The sequence below is a fragment of the Schistocerca americana genome, chromosome 3 (genome assembly GCF_021461395.2).
Source record: "Schistocerca americana isolate TAMUIC-IGC-003095 chromosome 3, iqSchAmer2.1, whole genome shotgun sequence".
NCBI lineage: Eukaryota > Metazoa > Arthropoda > Insecta > Orthoptera > Acrididae > Schistocerca > Schistocerca americana.
Genome location: NC_060121.1, coordinates 368,763,405 through 368,773,541, shown reverse-complemented (window position 1 = coordinate 368,773,541; position 10,137 = coordinate 368,763,405). Strand labels below are relative to the sequence as shown.

Genomic DNA, 10,137 nt, shown 5'->3' with positions numbered 1-10,137 from the left:
AAGTCAGTACCAAGACTAAGTTATCTGTGCACCGTTCAATCTTTCGACCAACTTTGTTGTATGTGAGCGAAAGCTGGGTGGATTCAGGTTACCTTATTAATTAGGTTGAGGTTACGGATATGAAAGTAGCTAGGATGATTGCAGGTACTAGTAGGTGGGAGCAATGGCAGGAGGGTGTCCACAACGAGGAAATCAAAGAAAAACTGGGAATGAACTCTATAGATGTAGCAGTCAGGGCGAACAGGCTTAGATGGTGGGGTCATGTTACACGCATGGGAGAAGCAAGGTTACCCAAGAGACTCATGGGTTCAGCAGTAGAGGGTAGGAGGAGTCGGGGTAGAGGCGAGGAGAAGGTACCTGGATTCGGTTAAGAATGATTTTGAAGTAATAGGCTTAACATCAGAAGAGGCACCAGTGTTAGCACTGAATAGGGGATCATGGAGGAATTTTATAAGGGGGACTATGCTCCAGACTGAACGCTGAAAGGCATAATCAGTCTTAAATGATGATGATGATGACTACCAATTGTCAGTTACAGAACGAAGCGTTCGCTTTAAAAAGCAATGCACGTCTGTAGTGGGACTTCCTGACTCAGTAAAACGCTGTGTCGGATCAGAACCACGACCTTACTAGTTCAGCATTGGAACAAGCTGCATGGCTCGAGCCAATGTTTCCTACCCGTCCAACACGCAATTTTAAACGGTTTGATTCACCTGATTACGCCCAACCTGACTGGAAGAAATGAAACATGAATGTCGGCAGAAATGCTTGGGCTGTGGTGAAAAGTACAAAACCACTCCGTCTACAGGCCCCAAGTGGCCCATCGGGACCATCCGACCACCGTGTCATCCGCAGAGGAGAATGCGGATAGGAGGGGCGTGGGGTCAGCACACCGCTCTCCCGGTCGTAATGATGGTATTCTTGACCGAAGCCGCTACTATTCGGTCGAGTAGCTCCCCAATTGGCATCAAGAGGCTGAGTGCACCCCGAAAAATGGCAACAGCGCATGGCGACCTGGATGGTCACCCATCCAAGTGCCGACCACTCCCGACAGCGCTTAACTTCGGTGATCTCATGGGAACCGGTGTATCCACTGCGGCAAGGCCGTTGCCTCTGAAAAGTAAAAGGTTTATCAAAAACAATCATCCGATTTGGCACGTCTATACCTCTGAAACTAAAAAAACATATACATATTAAATTTCCTTTACTTTACGTCTATGTTCACAAACTTCTTGTCATGAGACTACCGGTTTCGGTCTATGATGACCATCTTCACATCTGCAGCAAAATATGGGAAAACATTAATACACTAGTAGATTGTCTACAGCTTAAAAAAAATAGACCATAATTAAAAGTACTACTCACATACATATACATTTCTGCGCTTTAAGCATGAGGAGGCATACCTGTTTCATAAAAACATGTCCTAATGTACTGCAGCCATAGTGGCATCGTCAAATAATAAACGCAAAATTAGCACCAGCATCGTCAAATATATATAAATAACAGCATATTCAAGAGTCATCTTGTCAGCAGCACTACTGTTCAAAACAAACTGCCGTACAGTAGGCACAGGATGTTTGTGTTGTATGTTCACCAGGTGTCGCTACTGTAAGCATACACATAGTCTTCAATGATTAAATGAACAGCGTAAAATAAAGAGGGGGATACAATCGGTAAAGTCTGTAATCGGCTTATAAGGTATAAGAGGCGTTAACTTAAGGTTTAAAGAACATTCACAGCCACAGAACAAAACTGCTTTAGAATGGCATTTGTCTGAATCTAGTCATTCCATGGGGAGCATTGAGAATTGTATACGGATTCTCGACAGCGTGGAAAAAGGCCGTGCTCTTAATTTGTTAGAGGAGCTTCAAGTTTATAAAGCCAAAAGGAAAGAACCAACCAAACTGCTTAATCGACAGAGTGATTTCGTGCCCAATGAGTACTTTGCTTTGTTTGATGATGCTTTACTTTAATCACTGAACTCCTCTATTTTGAATAGTTTGTTGATAGTTTCATTTAGTATGAAGTGTCTTACATATTTACTTCGTTTTCGTACGTTGTGCGCGTAACTATAGTAGCTTCTTGCTCCTTCTCTGTTTATATAACGTACTACATTAACCAGATAATCTTGTTCATGCACGGGTACGGAGGTTTATCATTCTTTTCTTGCAACGGCGTGCCGTAGGGTATGATGGGCTCTCTGGCGGTCATATTTCTCTAACCACTTCTCGCCTATGCGTCATTCTGGGGTTAGCGTTAACAGAGGGCGCTGATCATGTGCGGCAGTATGGTTTCTTTCATTGTGGATAAAAAAATGGATTCAAATGGATCTGAGCACTATGGGACTTAACTTATGATGTCATCAGTCCCCTAGAACTTAGAACTACTTGAACCTAACTAACCTAAGGACATCACACATACCCATGCCCGAGGCAGGATTCGAACCTGCGACCGTAGCGGTCACGCAGTTCCAGACTGTAGCGCCTAGAACCACTCGGTCACACCGGCCGGCTGTTTTACTTCATCGCTTTTTATTACTGTAATGCTTCTTATACCTTATAAGCCCATTACAGACTTTACCCATTGTATTCCCCCCCCCCCCCCCTTTATTTGACGTTGTTCAGTTAATCATTGAAGACTGTGTAGGCTTACGGTAGCGATATCTGGTGAACTTACAACACAAACATCTTATGGCTACTGTACGGCAGTTTGTTTTGAACAGTAGTGCTGCTGGCAAGATGACTCTTGAATATACTGTTTCACGATGCCACTATGGCTGCGGTACATAGGGCATTTTTTTATAAAACAGGTATGCCTCTTCATACTTAAAGCGCAAAAATGTGTATGTATGTCAGTAGTACTTTTCATTATGGTCTATTTTATTGTTTTAAGCTGTAGACAATCTGCTAGTGTATTAATGTTTTCCCATATTTTGCTGCAGATCTGATGATAGTCATTATAGACCGAAACCGGTAGTCTGATGACAAAAGGTTTGTGACCAGAGACGTAGAGTAAAGGAAATTTATTCTATATTCGGGTCACTATTTTACTTGCGACAATGTCGCAGCTTGTGAAATCGTCTGTTGTTTCTGTTTAACATCAAATGTTCTGTCTTTTGTCGTACGTCACAACTCTTACAGTGTTGTTGATATGCACGTGCAGTGTGGTATATGGCTAATCCTTTAACGGCTTCACATCTGACAGGGTAAACAATACACTCGATCTACGATAATAACACAGCAGTCTAATGGAGTGATACTGTTGGCCACTACCTGGATTTCATATTCGAAGTTGATTAACTGCGTTGTAATACACAGGACTGTGACGTCTTGTAGGCCACTACCAGCATCATGGCGCACAGTTCGTTGTACCTTGACCTCAACACGTCTCTACACATTAGCGGTGTTGATCACCACCTGTCTGCTTTTCTGTTTCCTAATCACATAACCTTCACGCTCATTGACTGAGCTTTCACTACCTTCGCACGTACGTAAACACGCTGTGTGGTCGATAGTGCGCAAGAAAGTGACCTTCCAAATGGCAACAACAGCGCAGGACAGAGAAAAAATATCCACCTGTGAATCATAGGTCAGTACGCGGCTCGTCACGCATCTTGGATGCCTATTTTTTACTTGGAACCTAATTTCTATCCCGGTAAGAAATACATTGTTGCCGTTATTATCATATTCATTTCGAACACCGGTTTAGTGCAGCTGTGCACGCTACTCAAAGTGAGTGTTCCTCGGTGTGACTCTTATGAACCGATCCCAACTTTTAGTCATGCTGTGCCATAAACCTATTTTTCCTCAATTAGCATCAGTTCTTCATTATTTATCCAATGAACCCAGCTAATTTTCAGAAGTGTTCTTTCCGCAACACCATATTTCAATGGCTGCTATTCTATTTTTGTCTGAACTGTTTATCTTCCACATTTCAGTTCCGTACACGGTTACACCCAAGGCACGTACCTTCGAAATAGACACCCTAACACATTTATACTCAATATTAACAAGTTTCTCTTTTTCGAGAAAACAATTCTTGCTGTTGCCAGCGTTAATTTGATATCCTCTCTACCTCAGCCATCGATTATTTTGCAGTTCAAACAGCGAAACTCATCTACTACTATCAGTGTTATTTCCTAATTTTCCTGATTTGATTCGGCTAAATCTCATTAACCGTATTTTAATCGCGTTTATATTCGACTTACCTTCTTCTCAAGAGTACGTTCATTTCATTCATTTGATATTCCAAGCCCTTTGTTGTCTCAGACAGAATTATAATGTAATCGGCACACCTCGAAATATTTCTCTCTTGTCCGTGAAATTTAATTTCCTCTCCAAAATCTTCTTGTTCAATGTACAAAATGAATAATAACGGAAATAGCCTAAAAGCTTGTCTTACTTCCTCCTCGACTTCAGCCTCCTTTCAAGTTCTTCGTTTTTTATAACTTCTGACTGGGCTCTGTAAAAGTTGCAGAGAACTTTTCGAGGCCCTGTGTTTTATCCCTGCTACATTCAGAAGTTGAAACAACGTCTTCTAACTTGTCAAATGTTTTCTCTAGATTTACAAATGGTGTTAACGTAGGTTAGCCTTTCTTCAGTCTGGCTTCTAAGAAAAGTCGTGTCAGTATTGTCTCATGTGTTCCTACAGTTCCCTCTAACACAGCCTGATCTTCCCCGAGACTGGTTCCTAGAAACTTTTTATTCTGGGCTAAATAGTTTTTAATAGTATTTTGCAACCATGACCTGTTAAACTGATGATTCTGCAGCTGTCTTCTTTCTAATAAAAATTATTGCATTTTTCTTAAAGTCTGAGGACATCTCGTACTTCTCACACACCTTACACACAATGTGGAATAGTTGTCACGATAAGTTTTCTCAACGATTTTACTAAATCTGAGGGAATGTCGTCTACTCCCTGAATCCTGTTCTTGGAGTATTATGGCTCGCTTCGCATCAATATCTACAAGGGTTGCCTAGGAAGCAATGCACTCTATTCTTTTTTCTCAGCCGAAAACAGCGCTACGAATGCGAAACGTTATGCATGTATTACCAGCCAGAGTGGCCGAGCGGTTCTAGGCGCTACAGCCTGGTACCGCGTGACCGCTACGGTAGCAGGTTCGAATCCTGCCTCGGGCATAGATGTGTGTGATGTCCTTAGGTTAGTTAAGTTTAAGTAGTTCTAAGTTCTAGGGGACTGATGACCTCAGAAGTTAAGTCTCATAGTGCTCAGAGCCATGCATGTATTGTTTGAACATTCCTGAGTAGGTGCGCCAACTTTACGTCACTTCCGATAGATAGCGTAGCTGCAGGACAGTTTCAAACTTGCGTCTATAGGTGATGTACGTTACAGGCAACGTACCGTCATTGAATTTCTGACTGCAGGGAAAGAAACCGTGGGGAATATTCACAAACGCTTGTGCAAAGGCAATGGAGCATCTGCGTGAGGTGATCAGAAGGCGGTTCTGAACTCCACGATTTGCAGCGGTCGGGAAGAACATTCACGGCTGTCGCACCTGGCATGTTGCACCGAGCTGATGTTGTTACTCGCGAGGAGAGACGCATTAAGACTCGACAGTTGGCGTTGCATCTGTCAATCAGCAAAGGAAGTGTGGATACAATTATCCGCATTCTTGGATATTCAAAGGTCTGTGCAAGATAGATCACGCGATGTCCAACGGTGGATGACAAATCGCACGGAAAAAAAAAAATTGGTCTTGATTTGTTGCAACGTCTTGAAGCTGAATGGGAGGCCTTCTTGTCCCGGACTGTGACTTGGGTTTACCATTTTGAGGCCAAAACAAGACGACAGTCGATGTAATGGCGCCATTCCCACTCCCCACAGAAGCAAAAATTTAAAACAACAGCTTCCGACCGTAAGGTCATGATCACTGTGTTCTGGGACTATGAAGGTGTGATTCTCATTGATGTGATGCCAAGAGGCGGTACAATTAATTCAGAAGCATATGTCAACACGCTAACAAAACTCGAGACGCGCTTGCGGCGACTTCGGCGCCACAGCAGTCCAGCATATGTTTAGTTGCAACACAATAACGCTCAGCCGCACCCAAGTCTGAGGACTGTTGAACACATCATAAACAGGGTTGGACTGTGTTACCCCATTCACCCTACAGGCCTGACCTGCCCCCCCCCCCCCCCCCCCCCCCGAACTTCCACTTGTTTGGGCCATTAAAGGATGCCATTGGTGGAAGACATTTTGAGAACGATGAGAAAGTAATCAACACAGTGAAGCACTGACTTCTGCACCAGGACAAGGATTGGTACCGACAGGGCATACACGCCCATCTTTCGCACCGAAAGAAGGAATTAGAAAGGGATGGAGATTACGTGGGAAAATAGGGTGTGTGGCTAAAACACCATTCTTTCGTGTATGTAATTCTCATTATGTTCAGTAAAGAGTTGTTGAAGAAAACAAATGCGCTGTATTACTCTCTGGGAAACTCTCGACCGTCTTCTTCTCTTCCCAGGACATTCACAACACGCTCACACCAACCCGACAACAGTATGTCACCAATTCGAGCGTGCATACACACACACACACACACACACACACACACACACACACACACACACACGAAATTTTTACAGAGTATTCCGAGAAAATATGACAGGATATCAGCCACCAAGCTTATGCTTCAAAAGACAAGATGGAACACTGGAGACAAATCCGAAGAAAAACTGTGAAATATTAGCCAGATACTTTGACACGTTACTTAACTGTGATAAACCAAAACAGAGATTACAGTTTACAAAACCAGAACCCAACAGGGACTCCGAACCCCCAACATATGAAGAAATCGTGAAAATAATAAAATCCTTGAAAAATAATAGAGCACCAGGAGAAGATGGACTGATTTCAGAAATCTGGAAATTAGACCATGAAAACATTACACCCAAAATTCATAGTATAATCAAAAACATCTGGGAAACAGAAAAGATACCAGAAGAATGGAAGTCAGCCCTAATACACCCCCTCCATAAGAAAGGAGACAAAACAGATCCTAATAACTATAGAGGAATTTCGTTACTGCCGGTGACATACAAAATTCTATCAAAAGCTCTGTTAAATCGCCTAGAACCTCAGATAGATCCACAGATCGGAGAATACCAAGGAGGGTTCAGGAAGGGAAGATCATGCAGTGAGCAGATCTGGTGTCTGAGAACATTATTAACAACGAGAAAGTCCAGAAACACCACAGTAACATTTGTTGATTTCAAGAAGGCTTACGATTCCATAGACAGAGAAACACTTTTTAATACACTAGAAGAAATGAAGGCAGACAATAACACCAGAAAACTAATTCAGGAAACATTACCAAATACAAAGTCAAAAGTAAAGTTCATGGGCGAGATCTCAGAATCTTTCGAAATCAAGACAGGAGTGAGACAGGGAGATGGCCTGTCACCCATTTTATTTAACGCTGTTTTAGAGAAAATAATCAGGACGTGGGACAAAGGAGTTAATGGGGTAAAGATGGGGAGAGAGAAAAATAGAACCGTCAACATAAAATGTCTGGCCTTTGCCGACGATATAGCCATCATTACAAATGACAGAAAAGAAGCCAGAGAAGCCCTAGAGATATTGCATGAAATCGCAGCCAGAACAGGACTACAAATATCATATGGAAAAACCCAGTACGTGGACACAAAATCTACAGACAGAAGCCCATTGATAACAAAGTACGGAAAGATAACACAAGTAGAAAGTTTCAAATACCTGGGAGAGATTATACAGAAAACAGGACTGAATTCAACAGCCAATGAAGAATGGGTTACAAAACTACAAAAAGCATACAGACTTACATGGAACCATTACAATAAAAGAAATATTTCTGTCAATGCCAAATTAAGACATTACAAAACAGTAGTCTTACCTGAGGCCTTGTATGCCTCAGAAACAACAGTAATCAGTGGAAAAACTAAAATCAAGGAAATGGAAAAGCAAGAGAGGAAAATTCTGAGAAAGATCTATGGGCCAGTTCAGAGACAGGGGATCTGATAAAGAGACCAACAAAGGAATTGTACAAACAGGCAGAGACAATTACAGACAATATCAGAAAAAGAAGGGCAAAATTCTATGGGCACATTCATAGGATGAATGAAAATAGGCTGACCAAGAAGATTTTTAACATAGTGGTGACGAATAAGATGAAAACTAACTGGGTAAAGGAAACCATGGAAGACCTCAAAAATCTAAACATCTCCACAGAAGAAATATCAAACAGAGGAAAATACAGAGAAAAAATCAACAAACAGAAATTCGAAGATACACCAAAAGAGAAGAAACCAGGAAAGAAGTGGACAGAAGAGAGGAAGAAGAAACACAGTGAATTTATGAAAGGTTTTTGGGAAGAGAAAAGAAAGAGACAGAAAAAAGTGGCATGAATTTGAAATGTACCAATTTATGTACCATATTGTCATTGTGAATATTGATTGTGCTTTAACGCTCTCCTTAATGGGGAATTAACGATGATAATAATAATAATAATAATAATAATAATATATATATGGTGTAACGGTAGGTATTTCTATTGGTGTACGGAACAACATTTCATCATTATTCACGTCCTTTGGAAATTAATAATTATAACTATTGTAGACTTAGAGAAAGCTTTTGACAATGTTGACTGGAATACTCTCTTTCAAATTATAAAGGTGGCAGGGGTAAAATACAGGGAGCGAAAGGCTATTTACAATTCGTACGGAAACCAGATGGCAGTTATAAGAGTCGAGGGGCATGAAAGGGAACCAGCGGTTGGGAAGGGAGTGAGACAGGGTTGTAGCCTGTACCCGATGTTATTTAATCTGTATATTGAGCAAGCAGTAAAGGAAACAAAAGGAAAATTCGGATGAGGTATTAAAATCCATGGAGAAGAAATAAAAACTTTGAGGTTCGCCGATGACATTGTAATTCTGTCAGAGACAGCAAAGGACTTGGACGAGCAGTTGAACGGAATGGACAGTGTCTTGAAAGGAGGATATAAGATGAACATCAACAAAAGCAAAACGAGGATAATGGAATGTAGTCGAATTAAGTCGGGTGATGCTGAGGGAATTAGATTAGGAAATGAGACACTTGAAGTGGTATAGGAGTTTTGCTATTTGGGAAGCAAAATAACTGATGATGGTCGAAGTAGAGAGGATATAAAATGTAGACTGACAATGGCAAGGAAAGCGTTTCTGAAGAAGAGAAATTTGTTAACATCGAGTATAGATTTAAGTGTAAGGAAGTCGTTTCTGAAAGTATTTGTATGGAGTGTAGCCATGTATGGAAGTGAAACATGAACGATAAATAGTTTGGACAGGAAGAGAATAGAAGCTTTTGAAATGTGGTGCTACTGAAGAATGCTGAAGATTAGATGGGTAGATCACATAACTAATGAGGAGGTATTGAATAGAATTGGGGAGGAGTTTGTGGCACAACTTGACGAAAAGAAGTGACCGGTTGGTAGGACATGTTCTGAGGCCTCAAGGGGTCACAAATTTGGCATTGGTGGGCAGCGTGGAGGGTAAAAATCGTAGAGGGAGACCAAGAGATGGATACACTAAGCAGATTCAGAAGGATGTAGGTTGCAGTAGGTACTGGGAGATGAAGAAACTTGCACAGGATAGGGTAGCATGGAGAGCTGCATCAAACCAGTCTCAGGACTGAAGACCGCAACAACAACAACTATTAGAAGTCACTTGTTCTTATGTTGGTTAGCACAAATTTTGTTGCTAGGTAGGTTTCCAAAACCCTAACGGAAGACTAAAAAAATGGAAGCTGGCTGCAGCACTGACGTTCCTTGAAGACTACGTGGGAAACAGTAACGAAGTTATCAATCATATCTTAACTCAAGACCAGACTTGGATGAAGCATGTCAGCTATGAAACAAAAAGGCAGTCGATGGAATGGTGACACAGCAGCTCTCCTAAGAAACCAAGGACGTGTTTGAAAACGCTGTCAGCCAGAAAAATGATAGCTTCTGTGTTTTGGGACTCTAAGAGAGTGATTCTCGTTGATTATCTCGAACTAGGCACAACAGTTAAATCAGAGAGGTATTGTAAAACATTAACAAAGTTAAGGCAGGCGATACAAAACAAGCGTCGCGAAAAGCATAGCTTAAAAGCCCTT

The 10,137-nt window shown here is 41.6% G+C and overlaps 1 pseudogene; it reads right to left on the bottom strand.

Moving 5' to 3' along the window:
• Positions 1-994: 994 nt before the first annotated feature.
• Positions 995-1,112, bottom strand: LOC124608182 (annotated as a pseudogene).
• Between the last annotated feature and the right edge of the window lie 9,025 nt (positions 1,113-10,137).